Here is a 19,906-nt window from a genome sequence, read left to right on the forward strand (position 1 = left end):
AATATTACATAGGTCATATCAGGATTTCTGTTTTTAATTAACAGATAAATTATGTCATTAGTGTTTTTAAGCATAAAATCTCTAATCTGTGGCTTAACACATAAAACATATGATTTCAGGGATAACATTAGATAGGCCTTGCAATTTCAGGAAATTATCAACACAGTATCAGGGATACCCTGCCCTCTACTGTCAGTATTATGTATAATTTTGTATGTTAAACTAAATTAGTTAAATCATTTCATTTAAAATCCTAGTTTTTTCCCCTCTATATACTGGTGTTTAAATATTGGGTTTCTATTCTATTAGCTGCTTTCTTAGAAAATTTAACAAGTTTCACTTAAAAAAATAATGTTCATCAATCTTCTTATGCTGCTCCTGAATAAAGGAACTCAGAATGCCTTAATACTAATTAGTTATCTCCCAACTTAAAATTTCTTATTTTTCTGTACATATTTCTCTTAGTTTTTATCTTATCAATTATAAAATTATGTGATTGTCTAATGTGATAACTTTGCTTAGAGTTCTACAGATATTTTCTCTTTTATTGCTCACCATTCCTTCGTACATCTAAGACCTTCCTTTGAAATCAGTTTATCTGTAGAGCAGGTCTGCTGGTATGAAAATCTCTCCATCTGTGTCTATAAAAATCATCAGTTTGTCCTTCTTTAAAGTTTCAGTGGTATACAATTCTAGATTCACAATTATCTTCCCTCACTATTTGAAGATAAGATTCTCCTGTCTTCTACCTTCTGATGTTGTTAATACCGTTCAGCTCCACTGGGCTCTGGTTCTCTCTAGCCCCACTTAGTTTCCAATGCGTGCTTCATCACTCCAGTCATGTCCAATAAATTGTCCCAATAGCAAACTCACAGTCTAGTCAAGCTCTTGTCAATGCCACTTGTGGAATTTTCCCGAGTTTGTTGAGAAATCTCATATTGTTGTTGGCTTCTTACTTTACCTATACCATAGGTCCCTCAATTTCATTTGGTTTCCCTATGTGTCTGTCATTTCTTATGGTTTTCAGAATTTTCTTACCATGTGACCTCTAAAAGTTAGCTTAAAATACATATAGATGTAATATATATGATTTACTCATCTTCATTTATGTTAATGAGGAGACAACATATTAACACATCACCATGTAGTATTTCGCGTCATCCTGGTATTCTGGGTATGTACTGATGGTGTTCTTTATAGTGACATTCAAATTGTTTGAATTGCATACTTTCATTTGTCAAAAAAATGGAGTGCTCTACAATATATTATGTTTAGTAGCAAATCACATGCATATTCTCCTATCAATCCTAACATTAAATAGTATGTAAAAGTCACTTAGTTCTGTCTGACTCTTGGCAACCCCATGGACTATAGCCTGCCAGGCTTCTCTGTCCATGGAATGCTCCAGGCCAGAATACTGGAGTGAGTAGCTGTTCCCTTCTCCAGGAGGTCTTTCCAACCCAGGGATCGAACTCAGGTCTCCTGCATTGTAGGAGGATTCTTTACCATCTGAGCCACCAGGGAAGTATGGTTTTAATATAAAAACATTAAATAGTAGTGAAATATATTTTTATTTTTAGACAAATAAATTTAAACAAAACATATTGGAAAGATCTTACATTATTTTCGAATGTATGTCCCACCTGATATTATAAAGGGTCTTAGAAGCTTTAACATTGGCAGGCTTGCTGTCAGAGCTAGCCCTGTTCTTTGAACACACTAGATATTTTCAGAGTCTTTTAGATAATTCAAGAAATAAGTCTTAGAAAATACAAAAAAATGTCATTTTTTAAATTACTAAATATGGTACTACTCAAATAACATTATGCCGCAAAGAATATACAAATAAAATGGGTGCTATTTTACCACTACTCAGAGTACCCCTCATTAATTCAACAAAATTTGTTTTCTAATTGTAAAGTACTTGGTGCTACTGGTGCTGCTGCTAAGTCGCTTCAGTCGTGTCCGACTCTGTGCGACCCCATAAACGGCAGCCCACCAGGCTCCCCCGTCCATGGGATTCTCCAGGCAAGAACACTGGAGTGGGTTGCCATTTCCTTCTCCAATGCATGAAAGTGAAAAGTGAAAGTGAAGTCGCTCAGTCCTGTCCGACTCTTAGCGACCCCATTGACTGCAGCCTACCAGGCTCCTCCGTCCATGGGATTTTCCAGGCAAGAGTACTGGAGTGGGGTGCCATTGCCTTCTCCATGTGGGAATCCCAAAAAGCCTTTTACTAGAAACTAACAATGAAAAAAACCAACACAGTGAAGTAGGATGAATGCTACACTAGGAAGAAAAGTAGAGCACACTGAATGAGAACATAATTTCATAAACATTTTGAAAAGATTCATGTTCTTATGATTTGACTTGAGATTATATATAGACCAACCTTGACAAACACCTTTGCTACTTATTAGCCCTGACAGTTGCATCATAACTCCTTTGTTCTCCCTGCATTATTTGAAATCGGAGGTGGCCACTAAAAACAGTTCATAAAAAATTAAAACTTATTAAAAACATTAGTGATGATTTACAAACAAAGCTTGGTAAAGATAGTTGCAAGTCAATGCAATTTTGAAAGGACGCCTCCTACGATGGATGAGTTTACTCAAAGTGCAGATTATTGGAGATTTGGTGAATCATACAAATATATCTGGGTTCTCTGAAATCAAAATAGAGTAAGAGGAAAAGAACAAAAAATAGAGAGGAGATGATATATGAACCAAATATACTTTTAAAGGTATACTGTACCAGTTTAAAATTTGATTTGGTATAACATGATCCTGCAGAAGTTTAAGGACCATCACATAATAGAAGGTTATAATGACTGGAGACTCACTAAAATAGAGGTTCTATTTTAAGTACAACTACACAATAAGCATCATCTTGAAATGAAGCTAAATGACTCATGTTCTTCTTCTTTGTAGTCTCTTAAGACAAGGAGGTTACGATAACAAGGGGTTGTACATATAAATACTCTAAGAGGTATACAGTTGGAGTGATGTGCCTAGGAGTTCAGCAAGTCAGAGTGAAAATACAGCTCACCTTCCTGGCATGTAAGATTTACTTAATTGTATATAATTGAAACATTTAGATGAATTATATAGAAAAACACATTTGTATAAAAGTATATGACTGGATATATGATTACATGATTCACTTGCATTTGTGGTTGTTCATATTTGCTTGTAGCCTAATCTTGGAGTTACTTGATCACAGCCTATTTGGGTATATTTCAAGACATCTGAAACAACTGTTACTAGAAGGAACCCTCAACCAGACACAGAAGGCCTGGCTTTGACAATACCTGAGTCCATGCCAATGGGCGAGGCTTTGACTTTCTGGGTTTTTAATAAGTGTCCAAATTCCTAAAATGGGATGTCTAAGGCTCTTCATGTCCTCACATTCTGTGTTTCTGTGTGTTTCCTGTTGATGTTTATTGAGTCTCAGGCGCACAGGAAGGGACTTCCCTGGTAGTGGGGTGGATAGGAATAGGCCTGCCAATGCAGGGGGAAAGGGAAAGTGAAAGTCACTCAGTCCTGTCCGACTCTTTGTGACCCCATGGATTATACAGTCCATGGAATTCTCCAGGCCAGACTACTGGAGTGGGTAGCCTTTCCCTTCTCCATGGGATCTTCCCAACCCAGGAATTGAACCCAGGTCTCCCACATTGCAGACGGATACTTTACTGAGCTGAGCTGAGCCACAAGGGAAGCCCCCAGGGCAGGGGACATGGGTTCAGCCCCTGTCTGGGAAGATTCCACACGCCACGGATCAACTCAGTCCATGTGCCACAACTAAGCCCACACTCTGGAGCCCGTAAACGAAAGTCTGAGGGCTGCAGTTGCTGAAGCACATGTGCCTGGAGCCCGTGCCCCACAGTAAGAAAAGCTGCCACAATGAGAAGTCCTCACACTGCAACGAAGAGTAGCCCCCACTTGTCACAACTAGAGAAAGCCCAAATACAGCAATACAGACCCAGTGCAACCAAATAAATCAAAAAATTTTAAAAGAACACATTAAGTCCACCTTTCCAAGAAAAAAAATTTTGAGTACCCTGTGTAATAATGGATCATGTTTATTCATTGCCAGCACATGTTCAAGGAATGTATAAGGTTGGTTGGTGGCAGTTGGGAAGGGTGGACTGGGGCCAATGAAGGATGCACATATATAAATATCTACCCTCAGATTGTCTTGTGTTATTTAGTTCTCTAATGTTAAGTAATGGAGAAGGCAATGGCAACCCACTCCAGTACTCTTGCCTGGAAAATCCCATGGACATAGGAGCCTGGTAGGCTGCAGTCCATGGGGTCACTGGGAGTTGGACACGACTGAGCGACTTCACTTTCACTTTTCATTTTCATGCATTGGAGAAGGAAATGGCAACCCACTCCAGTGTTCTTGCCTGGAGAATCCCAGGGACGGGGGAGCCTGGTGGGCTGCCGTCTATGGGGTCACACTGAGTCGGATAGGACTGAAGCGACTTAGCAGCAGCAGCAATGTTAAATACAATGAACATTATTTCATCCCAGACTGTAAATTTTACATTGTAGGGATTATATCATACACTTAATTCTGCTACTCAAACAGCTATTTCTCAGTAACATCTTGATTAATATCTAAGCCAACTTTTAAAATAATCAAGTCATTGTTTGGGACATATGGTTTTTACCTGCTTTATATCAGACAAAACTCTGAAATAAATTTCTTAAATATAAAAAATAAGTTAAACAACACTTCTCACTTTTATTCCCATAGCAATTACTGGAAAAGAAAGGTAAAGAGAAAGAAAGAATGAAACATTTAATTTCAAAAAAAGAGTGAGCACAGTCTTGTTTTATTAATACGAAACCTCACCCATCATTTTCATGTTAAACATTTATCTTTAGCAAGTTGCTACATGAATTATTGGTTTGGAAATTTTCATAAGGAAAAATGGCTTGTAAAATAAACCTTGTCTGTAAGAATATATGAATAAGGACTTGGAAAGCACCTCCCACAGGAGAAAGCTGCTTAGGCTTTTAGGTATAAATATTAAAAAAAAAAATTCTCTCCTCATTTCACCTCTTCTCTGAGGGCCAGATTGTTCTGTGAACTGAACCTATTCCAACCTGAATATACTTAATATGAATGAACATTATAGCAAAAGCTAACAAGGCCAAATTCTGCTACCACAAAAATTTTAAAACAAATAATCACCATAAGAAAAATAGTCATAAACCCTGGCTTATAGCCCATGCATGGTTGAGTTTTTTAAATATGTTATTCAAAATTATTCCACACAATTTTATCAAGTCCTTAACACCCATTACTCAGTGCTTTTTAACTTTTTACTGTGACTTCCAGTAAAAAATATATTTTATGTCACGGAGAAGTATATGTATGGATCTTTCTTTTTATATCTTAATATATATGTGTCTGCATGAGTGCTTAATTGTGTCCAACTCTTTGTGACTTCATGGACTGTAGCCCATAAGATTCTTCTCTCCACAGTATTTTCCAAAGATACTGGACTGGGTTGCCATTTCCTCCTCCAAGGGATCTTCCCAACCCAGGGATCGAACTTACATCTTCCATGACTCCTGCATTGACAGGCAGATTCAAGACTGAGCCACCTAGGAAGCCCAGTATATATATATGTGTGTGTATATATATATATATATATATATATATACACACACACATATACACATACATATTTATATACACACACATGTGTTAAACTGTTTGAATCACAAAAAAACTGGAAAATTCTTAAAGAGATGGAAATACCAGACCACCTTACCTGCCTTCTGAGAAACCTGTATGCAGGTCAAGAAGCAACAGTTAGAACCAGGCACTGGAACAACAGACTGGTTCAAAATTAGGAAAGGAGTACATCAAGGATGTATATTGTCACCCTGCTTAAATGCCGGGCTGGATGAATCGCAAGCTGGAATTAAAATTTCAGGGAGAAATACCAACCACCTCAGAAACGCAGATAATACTACTCTAATGGCAGAAAGTGAAAAGGAACTAAAGAACCTCTTGATAAGGGTGAAAGAGGAGAGTAAAAATTTGGCTTAAAATTAGCCATTGAAACAACTAAGATTATGACCTCCAGTCCCATCAATTCATGGCAAATAGATGGAGGAAAAAGTGGAAACAGTGACAGATTTTCTTTTCCTGGGCTCCAAAATCACTGTGGACGGTAACCGTAGTCACAAAATTAAAAGCCACTTGCTCCTTGGAAGAAAAGTTATGACAAACCCAGACAGCATATTAAAAAGCAAAGACATCATTTGCTGACAAAGGGCCATATAGTCAAAGCTATGGTTTTTCTAGTAGTCACATATGGATGTGAGAGCTGTACCATAAAGAAAGGGGAGTGCCAAAGAATTTATACTTTCGAATTGTGGTGCTAGAGAAGACTCTTGAGAGTCTCATGGACAGAAAGGAGATCAAACTAGTCAATTCTAAAGGAAATCAACCCTAAATATTCTTTAGAAGGACTGATACTGAAGCTGAAGCTCCAATACATTGGCCACCTGATGCTAAGAGTTGACTCATTGGGAAAGACCCTGATTCTCGGAAAGACTGAAGGCAAGAGGAGAAGAGGGCAACAGAGGATGAGATGGTTGGATGGCATCACTGACTCAGCTGACATGAGTTTATGCAGGCTCCAAGAGATGGTGAAGGATGAGGAAGTCTGGCATGCTGCAGTACATAGGTTTGCAGAGTCAGACACAATTTAGTGACTAAACAACATGTTATACATAGCTTTATATATATATATATATATATATATATATATATATATATATAAACTTTATATTTTGATATATTATATGAAATTATAAAATAGAAAAAAGTTTTATAAAATAGTGCTTAACCTTCTATACGCTATACAGTCTGGTATTTTATGTTTTCCTCTATTTCCTTTTTTAAAAAGCTATTTGAGTCCTAGATAATTGATTATACAACTCATGTACTCATGTACTATATCATGAACCAATGCACAATAGAAAAAAATAGGGACAAAGTATTCTTTTCAATAAAATGGAGAAAGAGCAAAAGAAAGACAAGAAGTAAATGAGGGTAGAGACAAGAAAAGAAAAGGATGAAAGAACATAATAGAGAAAAATGAGTCATAGCTCTTTGGAAATTATATAGCCATCATTTTATCAACTAGAAAAAAAGGAAAAATTACAGAAAATTGTTAGGTTTGAAAACTTCAAATAATCATAAATATTTTCCTCTCAGACATATGAAAACTAACAACTTCACAGATTAACCGTGATGTTCATTAAATACATGAACTATGTCCAAACTACAGACTAGATAAAAAACAAGGTGTGTGTTGTGTGCTAAGTCACTTCACTGGTGTCTGATTCTTCATGACCCCATGGACTGTAGCCCGACAGGCTCCTCTGTCCATGCGATTCTCCAGGCAAGAATACTGGAGTGGGTCACCATACCGTTCTCCAGGGGATCTTCCCCACGCAGGGACTGAAACCACGTCTCTTACGTCTCCTGCATTGGCAGGCAGGTTCCTTACCATTAGTGCTATCTGAGAAGCCCAAAGCCCAGGGTACCCTTGCAATTTTCTAAGATGTGGCATATTAATTTTTGTGTAACATATTTATGATTCACAAATCTTGAAATAATAACTATCCATTTCATTCAATAACTCTATCAAAGGCTTTCTTTACAAATTTCTACATCCTCAACGTATGCTTAACTCATAAGATTAGCCAACAACTGTGCAAACAGCACAGAGTTCAGAGTTCGAAGAGCAAGTGTTATGTTTGAGTCTAGGTGTCATGATTCTGTATAAAAGGGTAAATGAGAAAACATGGTAGAAACATTTTGTATACTGGATCACCAATCCAATGTATGTAATCCTCACTCAATTATAGTACCATTACATTGTCATAGTTTAGAATTAGAAGAAACTTTTTCGTAGGAGAGCCATTTATAATATGAATGTTTCTCCTTTTTTCCCCAACATTCTAAGCTTTCTAATTAATTTTCCTGCTGCAAAATAGTCTGTCCAGAAGATTCAGACATTACCTCTTTTTATCTGTAAGAATTCAGAAAATATCATCATAAAATCTATCATAAAAACAAAAGCTTATTATTAGATTGTCTTTGAAATTAAATCAGAAAATGCTGTTGCAGATATTTCAGAGAAGTGATTTTGTCTTTCTTCTATCAGGCTGAGGTTTAGTTTAAAAATTCCATGCCCTAGTGAATTTTATTATCTTCATTAGTAATTATTTCTAGTTGCTTTACTTCTGTAGTTCTCAAAACCAGTTTCAGATTTGAATTCCCCAGGGAACTTTTGAAACTATGGGATAGATTAGAAAACCCCATTTCTCTGCCGTGGGTGGGGGCTTGGGCATTGATTGTTTCTATGTCCCCAAGTGATTCTATGGGGCAGAAAAGACTGAGAACCACTCCTTTAGTTTGTCTCACTAATCAAAAAGCAGCTAAGAGACTCAGAATTCAGTCAAGAGATTCTAAACTGATTCAGTCAAGCAACATAAAAATTACATCCTTACATTCCAGTGGGAAAACAAAAAGTTATGACTATATCAAAGATATTCTAAGAATAATTATCTGAATTTCTGCATCAGTAATTTTTCCTTCTGAGTATTCAGAGCATAGAAACCATTATTTATCCCAACTTAAAACATTTAAAAATAAAAACTGCTCCTAATTGCACAACCCTTCCTCACCGCCACTTCATTTTTTCTGATTTTCTTGACAGCAGAACTCAAGAAAGGATTTATACTGGTTATTTCCAATTTTTCTTCTCATTCTCTCTGGAACTCACTCCATTTGGCCTTTCCCCACTACCAACACTTCATTTAAACTGTTTGTTGCAAAGGCACTGATAATTTGTATAATCCAAAACCAAACGGTCATTCCACAGGCTTTATTTTGTTGGACCCTTCAGCAGGCTTTGGCTGCAGCTGGCAGCAGTTTGATGACTTCTCCCTTCATTGCACACTAATTCACTCACTTCTAGGAATTAGCTTTCCCAGTGGCTATACCTTCTCCTTTAGCTGGCTTTTCTGTTCCAACCACACCCCAACTGCTGGTCTGCTCAGTGCTCAACCAGAAGACCTCTTCTCTTTTCTCTGCTCATTCCCTTTCTGGTACTGAATCAGTCTTGGAGCTTTAAATATCGTCTAGATTTTGAGAACCAGCAAATTAAAATCTCCAACACATCTCTCCATCCCAGTGTCCTTATACTCAATTCTGCCTACTCGACATCTCAATTAAATTTCTATTAGTCATTTCAAACCTGATGTGTTTGAAAGCAAACTCATATCATTATCCCAGACTTTCTCTGTATAGTCTTCCCCATCTCATCTCCACCACCTTTCTAGCTTTCAGGCCCCAAACCTTGGAATCATCTAGCACTGCTCATTCTATTATACCCTATGGTCACTCTTTCCACAAGCCCCACTGATGCTACTTTTACAAATACACCCAGAGCTCAACCACATCACACCACCTCTACTACTTCCCCTCTCGTCTTAACAACATCATCTTTCACCTGGGTCAGGACAGCAACTTATAAATGAATCTCTTTTCTTCTCTTACTCTTCATGTCCACACAGATGCCAGAGGAAGGATTTTTAAAATCCACATCATATTATGTGTTTCCATCACTCAAAACCATTTCATTTTATTCAAAGTAGAATTGAAAGGGTTTACCATTTTTTACAAGATGTTATGTGATTTAACTTTCTATTTCCTGTCTAAACACATTTCTTATGCTTTCCCATTACATGTACTGCTCCAGCCACACTGACTTCTGTGCTGTTCTTAGAAGCTACAGATATGATCTCACATCACGGCCTGTATATTGGGTTCTTCCATTGCTAGGAATGGTTTTCCACCTCTCCCTCTAATACATCAGGATGTTTTCTCTCTCAGTTCCTTTAGGTCTTTCTTGCTCAGTGGTCTTAACCTGGCTGGGTTATTTAAAATTAGAATACCTCTTATAGTTTCTATAACTCTTTCCTGTGCAGCTAACCCATAACAGTTATCTGCTTATCACCGTCTGATATGTGTGTGTGTGTGCTCAGTCATGTCTGACTCTTGGTGACCCCATGGACTGTAGCACACCAGGCTCCTCTGTCCACAGAATTTCCCATGCAAGCATACTAGAGTGGGTTGCCATTTCCTTCTCCAGGGGATTTTGCTGACCCAGAGATTAAACCCACATGTCCTGCATTGGCAGACAGAGTCTTTACTGCTGAGCCACTTGGGAAGCCCACCATTTGATGTACTGAAGGTTTAATTGTGACTCTTAACTCCCATTAGAACGAAAACACCATGAAGGAAAAAATTTTTGGTTTTGTTTCATTTTTTTGGTTTTTCTTCAGGTTTTCATTATTATTTTCAACTTCAGTATAATTGACAAATTGTAAGATATTTAAAATGTGCACTTGACGATTATATATATGAATATATTTTGAAAGGATTCCCTCCATCAAGTTAATTAATACATCCTTTACCTCACTATTTAGCTTTTTAGTTGTTGTTGGTGAGAACATTTAATTTCTATGTCTTAGCAAATTTCAGTTATACAGTACCATGTTATCAACTTGCCAACTACAAACTAGCACTTGCCATCTAGGTCTATAAGGATTAAATCACATGCTGCTGCAGCTGCTAACCTTCAATACCCCTTGAAAAGAGTCAGGGCAGAAAGCCTGAGGCACTCTGTTCCCTGGGAAAAACTGGCAAGACATGTCTTCAGATAGTTAGGTATTTTCAGGAGAAGATTTCATGAGCCCCATTTTTGCATCTCCACATATCTAAAAAAGCACTAAAATCCTGCATGGTGAAGTCCGCTCCTTGTGATTAGTGGAAAGCTTCTGCAAAAAAAAATATGTGCTTGATTGCATATATTCCCATTTCATCAAAATTACATATATACTGAACTTCCTCCTGTCTCTCTGGAGCAGTTTCTCAAAGCTGAGAGGTTGCCTCTTGGTGTATGGTTCTCATTTTGCCCCAAATAAAACTTAACTTGCAACTCAGGCTGTGCATTTTCTTTTAGTTGACCAACTATAGTCACCATGTTATACATTAGAACCTCAGAATTTATTTATCTAATAACTGAAACTTTGTGCCCTTTTACCCACTTTATCCTATTTCTCTCAACCCCAGCCCCTGGCAATCACCTTTCTACTCTTTGTCTATGAGTTCAACTTTTTTTTTAAGACTCCACGTATAGAATTTGTCTATCTTTTCGAAAATCCGTCTCATAGTTTCATTGATCTTTATATTATCATCTTCATCTCTGTTATTTCCATTTTGATCTTTGTATTGCCTTCTATTACTAAGTTTAGGTTTTTTCTAGTTCCTTGAAGTGTAAAGTTAAGCCGTTTATTTAAGACCTTTCTTTTTCCTTTATGAAGGCATTTATCTTTATAAATTGCCCTCTTAAAACTGCTTTTGCTGCATCCCATAAGTTTTGGTGTGTTCGGTGTGTTTCCATTTCATTTGTCTTAAAACATGTTTTGACTTCTCTTCTTAGTTGTTCAGGAGCATGTTGTTTAGCCTCCATATATTTGTGAATTTTCCAGCTTTCTTCCTGTATTGATTTATAGTTTCATACCATTGTGGTCAAAAAAGATACTTGATGTGATTTCAATCTTCATAAATTTATTTAGACTTATTTTGTGCCTACCAATATGGTCTTTCTGGAAAGATATTTCATGCGCTTTTGAGAAGAATGTGTATTCTGCTGCTATTGGACTGAATGTTCTATAAATGTTAAGTCTATGTGGTCTAACGTAGTTTAAGTCTAATGTTTCTTTATTGATTTTCTGTCTCGATGATCTATCCATTGTTAAAAGTGTGATTTTTGAAATCCCCTATCGTTGTATGGCTGTCTATTTTTCCCTTCAAGTCTATTAATATTTGCTTTATATATTCAGGTGCTCCTCGGTTGGGTACATAAATATTTACTGTTATATCCTCTTATGAATTGACCACTTTATCATTATACAATAACCTTCTTTGTCTCTTGTTACAGTCTTTGTCTTAAAGCCTGTTTTGTCTGACACAATTATAGCTACCCCTGCTTTCTTTTGGTTACTATTTTCATGGAATATCTTTTTTCAAATCTTCACTTTCAGTCTGTGTGTGTTCTTAAAGCTGAAGCAAGTCTCTCACGGGACCTTGCCAGGGGCAAGTTGATGGAGAAAGTGTGTCTTGGCCTCTCCTACTCATTTTGATATAGGCATATTCTCATTTACATAGTATGTAGAAATCACTTAGCTAGTCTCTGGATGTTTCTCACAGTTGGTTGCTCCATGTGTAGCTGTACAGTTGGTGTGTCCCTGAGAGGAGGGACATTCAAGAGCCTCTATATCACCTCCTTAGTTCAATCAGTTTGCTTTTGCTGTCTTGACAGTGTCAATCCCATTGACTAGAATTATACTAGGCATATAGTTGATATTTACTATTTATTTGTGGAATAAGTCAATAATAAGTTTCAACATTGCCCTAGATACTTTAAAATTTATCCTAATCTAGATCATGTGCCTGCTAAATCATTTTAGTCGTGTCCTGCTCTTTGCAACCCTGTGGACTATAGCACAGACAAGCTTCTCTGTCCATGGGATTCTCCAGGGAAAATTACTGGAGTGAGTTGCGAGTTCTCCAGGGGATCTTCCCAACCCACAGATCGAACCCGCGTCTCTTATGTCTCCTGCATTGGCAGGTGGGCTCTTTATCACTAGGGCCACCTGGGAAGCAGTAATCTAGATTAGGTAATCTCTAAATTACCTTCCAATTCTACAGTTCTGTGATTCTAACACAAACCTCATCTTAGTCTGTTTAATGTCTCCTTTCCTAATTCATTCAAACCAAATTAGTTTATTGCCCCCCTCGCCTTTATAGTGCTCTATTCTTGCTCTATAGTGTCAGCATCTATCATAATATTTTCCCCAAAATTTAACCCAGAGTTAATTAAAAAAGGGCAAGGTATGTTTTTATCTGTTTCTTCATATCCTTTTTATAACATACCATGCAATCCAACACTCATAGTGTTAGGCTTTCAATAAATATTTATTGATTTAACGAATGTGATGTGTAAAATAATGCTTTAGTGGGTGGGGTTCTGAGAATATTTTTGGGGGGGAAATATTTTTCTTTTTAAACATTTAGCTGAAGGACAAAAACTAGAGAGGAATCTCTCTAGTGGATCATTGAGGAACTTTTTAAGATTTTATCTTTTTCCTAATCTTAAAGCCCAAGCACTCACACAGCAGGTTTTCTGTTTTTGTTTTTCTTTTCTATGATGTTTTCTTTGGGGGGAATTCAAAGTTATCATTTAGTCTCCTGCAAAGTAAGTCTCATTTAAAAGGACAGAAGCCTGTCTAAATCTGCCAAGGTAAGTGAGAAGCAATCTTGAAGTTTTCAGAAATAGATATTACCTGAAATCTCCATTTCTATATTTTATCACAATTAAAAAAAATGAGGAAATACTTTTCATTGAACATCATTTTAACTGCATCCTCTAAATCACAATATTCAAATAAAATAAAGAGAAAGAAATAACATTGTAAAATAAGAAATTTTTTAGATCACATGTCTAATCTAAAGGAAAAGTCAAGGAATTATATGTATTTATTTTAATTATACATCTACAATAAGAATTTATATTTACTCATTATTGTAATAAAAAAGGTCATCATTCTGTTATGTTACAATATAATATATATATATATTATATTTGACTCTATCATCACTCCTTTCCTATAACTTATTTGCTACACAAACAGAATACATTTATTTGTGGTATGAATTTTCTGCTCTTTGGAAATGAAAATGGATCTCAACTTCACTGAAGTAAAACTCAGAGTTCCCTTTGGTTTATATTTTGTTTTTAACTTTCCATAACCAAAGCACTACCTCTAAGTGTATGCTCCAGATACATTCAAAAGTTAAAAAACAACAACAACAACAACAAAAATTATAGCACTGTTACCAGCAAATTGCTACAGTCCATGAGTGTGCAAAGAGTCAGACATGAGGTAGTGACTGAATAACAACAACAACCAGCAAAGCCCATTAACAATTCCTGGGGATAAAATAGAATTTGAGTATCTGACCTGTTCCTTCCTCCGTGTTTAGTCTCTTGCTCATAGGGTGCTGAGGCCCCATACCAAGCCATTCAGATGAGAGCTCCTGGTGCCAAATGGCTGCTCTGAAACATCAGCTCAGTGATCAGGTGCAGAAGATGGATACAACACAGCAATTCAAGATGGCGGCAGTGGGTCTTTGCTGTGCTTGGCACTTGGATCTGTAGCCTGAGCAGCACAGCTGTGCCCACCTCATGAGAACACCACCCGCTCCCTTCACAGCTGACAAGGATCCCTATAAAGTAAGCCCCACCCACTGTCTTTAAGGAGCCTGTGTGCTCTAGAGCAAGCTCCCACCTCACTGTTCTCTGCCATTCTCTGATCAGAATCAGGGAATGCTTTTGCCTTTGCCTTTGCCCCAGAATTGGTCTTCTTCTATTGGCCTGACTGACCTCAGACAAGATTTCCCTGGCGGCTCACTGGTAAAGGATTCACCTGTCAATGAAAGAGTCCTGGGTTTGACACCTGGTTCGGGAAGATAGGGCTTCCCTTGTGGCTCAGTTGGTAAAAAATCCACCTGCAATGCAGGAGACCTGGGCTCAATCCCTGGGTTGGGAAGATATCCTGGAGAAGGAAATGGAAACCCACTCCAGTATTCTTGCATAGATAATATGTTTATATTTATATTTACTTACATTTAATATAAATACTGAAATCAGTTTGATTATATTCTTTGAAGCCAAAGATGGAGAAGCTCTATACAGCAAGCAAAAACAAGACAGGAGATGACTATGGCTCAGATCATGAACTCCTAATTAACAAATTCTAAACTTGAAGTGAAGAAAGTAGGGAAAACCACTACACCATTCAGGTATGACCTAAATCAAATCCCTTACGATTATACAGTGGAAGTGACAAATAGATTCAAGGGGTTAGATCTGAAAGAGTGCCTGAAGAAATATCAAGACCATCCCCAAGAAAAAGAAAGGCAAATGGCTGTCTGAGGAGGCCTTACAAATAGCTCTGAAAAGAAGAGAAGTGAAAGACAAAGGAGAACAGGAAAGATATACCCATTTGAATGCAGAGTTCCAAAGAATAGCAAGGAGAGATAAGAAATCCTTTCTCAGTGATCAATGGAAAGAAATAGAGGAAAACAATAGAATGAAGAAAGCTAGTGGAGGTGATGGAATGCCAGTTGAGCTAATTCAAATCCTAAAAGAGGATGCTATGCAAGCACTGCACTCAATATGCCAGCAAATTTGGCAAACTCAGCAGTGGCCACAGGACTGGAAAAGGTCAGTTTTCATTACAATCCCAAAGAAGTTCAGTTCAGTTCAGTTCAGTCACTCAGTCATGTCCGATTCTTTGCGACCCCATGAATCGCAGCACACCAGGCCTCCCTGTCCATCACCAACTCCCAGAGTTCACTCAGACTCACATCCATCGAGTCAGTGATGCCATCCAGCCATCTCATCCTCTGTCGTCCCCTTCTCCTCCTGCCCCCAATCCCTCCCAGCATCAGAGTCTTTTCCAATGAGTCAGCTCTTTGCATGAGGTGGCCAAAGTACTGGAGTTTCAGCTTTAGCATCATTCCTTCCAAAGAAATCCCAGGGCTGATCTCCTTCAGAATGGACTGGTTGGATCTCCTTGCAGTCCAAGTGACTCTCAATCCCAAAGAAAGCCAATGCCAAAGAATGCTCAAACTACTGCACAATTGCATTCATCTCACATGCTAGTAAAGTAATGCTCAAAATTCTCCAAGTCAGGCTTCAATAGTGCATTAACTATGAACTCTCAGATGCTCAAGCAGGGTTTAGACAAGGGAGAGGAACCAGAGATCAAATTGCTAACATCTGTTGAAACATCAAAAAAGCAAGAGAGTTGCAGAAAAACATCTGCATTATTGACTACACCAAAGCCTTTGCCTGTGTGGATCACAGCGAACTGTAGAAAATTCTGAAAGAGATGGGAATACCATACCACCTGACCTGCCTCCTGAGAAATCTGTATGTAGGTCAGAAATCAACAGTTAGAACTGGACATGGAACAACAGACTGGTTACAAATAGAGAAAGAAGTACATCAACACTGTACATTGTCACTCTGCTTATTTAATTTATATGCAGAGTACATCATGAGAAATGCTGGGCTGGATGAAGCACAAGCTGGAATCAAGATTGCCAGGAGAAATATCAATAACCACAGATATGCAGATGACACCACCCTTATGGCAGAAAGCAAAGAACTAAAGAGCCTCTTGATGAAAGTGAAGAGGAGAGTGAAACAGCTAGGTTAAAACTCAACATTCAGAAAACTGAGATCGTGGCATCCAATCCCATCACTTCATGGCAAATAGATGGGGAAACAATGGAAACAGTTACAGACTTTATTTTCTTGGGCTCCAAAATCACTGCAGATGGTGACTGCAGCCATGAAATTAAAAGACACTTGCTCCTTGGAAGAAAAGCTATGACCAACCTTGACAGCATATTAAAAAGTAGAGACATTACTTTGCCAACAAATGTCCATGTAGTCAAAGCTGTTGTTTTTTCAGTAGTCATGTATGGATGTGATAATTGGACTGTAAAGAAAGCTGAGCACTGAAAAACTGATGCTTTTTAATTGTGTTGTTGGAGAAGACTCTTGAGAGTCCCTTGGACTGCAAGAAGATCAAACCAGTCAATCCTAAAGGAAATCAGTCCTGAGTATTCATTGGAAGGGCTGATGCTGAAACCAAAGCTCCAGTACTTTGGCCACCAAATGCAAAGAACTGACTCATTAAAAAAGACCCTGATTCTGGGAAAGATTGAAGGTGTGACGAGAAAGGGATGACAGAGGATGAGATGGTTGGGTGGTATCACCAACTCGATGGACATGAGTTTGAGTAAGCTCCAGGAGTTGGTGATGGACAGGGAAGCCTGGCATGCTGTAGTCCATGGGGTCACAAACAGTTGGACACAACTGAGTGACTGATCTGATTATATTTATATTTATATTTATGTTTATATATCACATGCCTGATTAACCTTGTCTTGTGACACCATGGACTGTAGCCTACCAGGCTCCCTGGGGATTTTCTAGGCAATAATACTGGAGAGGGTTGCCATGCCCTCCTCCAGGGGACCCTCCTGCCACAGGAATTGAACTCACATCTCTCCTGCATTGGCAGGCAGATTCTTTACCACAGAAACACCAGGGCTCCCAACAATATTAATAATATCTACATCTAAACATGTTCTTAAGTTAAAGAAAGATTATTAGAGTTTATTTGTAATTTGGACTCAAAGTGAAGAGAAAGTTGAGGTATTAGTCCTTTTGCAATAGACGTTTCTCTTCACATTCAAAATAGTTATCCTTATTTATGAGATAGAATTTTATGTTTTTAAACATACTGGGAAAGGTGAAATCAAGTAACTTTAAAAATGTCTTCTCTAAGCTGAGCAAACTATGCTTTCATTTTAGGGTTTGATTATCTGAATTACTTAAATCAATATTTTCTAATTTTTAAAATGATGAATTGCTATCATATAATTACTTTCATCTAAATATGTCAATCATTATACCAGTAAAAGAAGAAGACCCTGATAACCACCTTGAGCCTTTAAACCAATCCTTGTCAGACACTCAAACATCCCATATTCCTTTAACAAGAAATTTCTACAATTATATATCAGGTACCATGCTAGCTGGGCTTCCTATGTGGTTCAGTGGTAAAGAATCTGCCTGCCAATGCAGGAGACACAGGTTTGAGCCCTGGAGAAGGAAATGGTAACCAAATCCAGTATTCTTGCCTAGAAAATCCCATTGACAGAGTAGCCTGGTGGGCACAGTCCATGAGGTCTCAAAAGAGTTGGACACGACTCAGCAACTCAACAATAACAACTGTGCTAGATATATAGGTTTTAAAGATAAAAGTCCCTGCTTCCTTCTGTAAAGAATTAACAAATGGAAAGCAAAATTAAGATAAATGCTTACTAGAATATGAAGTATTCTCTGCAGGATGATTCAAGTTTTATAGGGCTTAAAATTTGAAGGACCTTTTTTTATTTTTTAATTTATTTTATGGAAGTATAAATGGCAACCCATTTCCAGTATTCTTACCTGGGAAATCCCACGGACAGAGAAGCCTGTCAGGGATCACAAAAAGAGTTAGACTTGACTAACCAACTAGACAACAAATAGTTGAGTTACAATATTGTGTTGAATTTCTGCTGTGTAGCAAAGTGAGTCAGTTAAACATATGTATATTCTTTCTCATATTCTTTTCCATTATGGTTAATTACAGGATATTAAATACAGTACCATGTGCTATATAGTAGGATTGTGTTGTTTATCCATTCGTTTTTCATAATTTCCATCTGCTAATTCCAAGCTCCCAATTCATCCCTCCCCCTTGACAACCACAAGTGTGTTCTCTATGTCTGTGAGTCCATTTCTGTTTCATAGATAAGTTTATTTGTGTCATATTTTAGATCCACCTGTTCAGTTCAGTTCAGTTCAGTCACTCAGTCGTGTCTGACTCTTTGTGACCCCATGAACCGCAGCACACCAGGTCTCCCTGTCCATCACCAGCTCCCAGAGTCCACCCAAACCCATCTCCATTGAGTCGGTGATGCCATTCAACCATCTCATCTTCTGTCATCCCCTTCTCCTCCTGCCCTCAATCTTTCCCAGAATCAGGGTCTTTCCAAATGAGTCAGTTCTTCGCATCAGGTGGCCAAAGTATTGGAGCTTCAGCTTCAGCATCAATCCTTCCAATGAATATTCAGGACTGATTTTGTTTAGGATGGACTGGTTGGATCTCCTTGCAGTCCAAGGGACTCTCAAGAGTCTTCTCCAACACCACAGTTCAAAAGCATCAATTCTTCGGTGCTCTGCTTTCTTTATAGTCCAACTCTCACATCCGCACACAGTATTCCATACTACTCACATTTTTTTATCAATTCGCCTGTCAAAGGACATTTTAGATTGTTTGCATGTTGGTTATTGTAAATAGTGCTGCTATGAACATAGGGGTACTTGTATCTTTTCAAATTGAAGTTTTATCTGGAAATACGCCCAGGAATGGGATTGCTGGATCATATGGCAACTCTAGTTTTTAAGGACCCTCCATGGTGGCTGCATCAATTCTTGAAGGAACGTCTTTGTGAAAAAGAATATAAAATTACAAATGTGAAATTAGGCATGAATGTGAATATTTAAAATGAGAAAATAAGTCACATAAAATTACAAAATTTAAAAAGCTGAAAATACTACAATTTTCACAAATTTGATTGGCAAATTCTGTCTTTTCTCTGATACAATGTAATAAAATTATTTTAGTATTGATATTTTAGAAAGCTTTTACCTTCACAACTTGTTATTGGTAATGTTATAAAAGTGTTTAAGATTGTCATCCAGTTTGAGAAAACTTTTATTACGTTTCTTTCATATAAATAAGATTATCGGCACTTCAAATACTCCAGCATACTGACTGTCTCGCATGCTGAGTTGACAACACTTATTAACCAGTTTATCACAGACATCTTCATTACTTTGATGTCATTAGGAGTTTCATGTTATCTTTATCGAAGTCAATAATCTTGTCCAAACAACAAAAATTTAAGTCATTTTCCACTGGGTTCATATGACTTACTTATTCACTAATTTGATTATCTAACAATTTATAACTATTCGGTTCCTTGTCTCAGAAAAACATCTCTCTTTATTAACATGGAAATAGTTTAGGTATGATTTGAACATGTTTTGTTAAAATTTGCTTCTCATTGTCAGTAATTTTAATTAATTTTCTTTCTCACCATTTTTTTCTTT

The sequence above is a fragment of the Bubalus kerabau genome, chromosome 2 (genome assembly GCF_029407905.1).
Source record: "Bubalus kerabau isolate K-KA32 ecotype Philippines breed swamp buffalo chromosome 2, PCC_UOA_SB_1v2, whole genome shotgun sequence".
Lineage (NCBI taxonomy): Eukaryota > Metazoa > Chordata > Mammalia > Artiodactyla > Bovidae > Bubalus > Bubalus kerabau.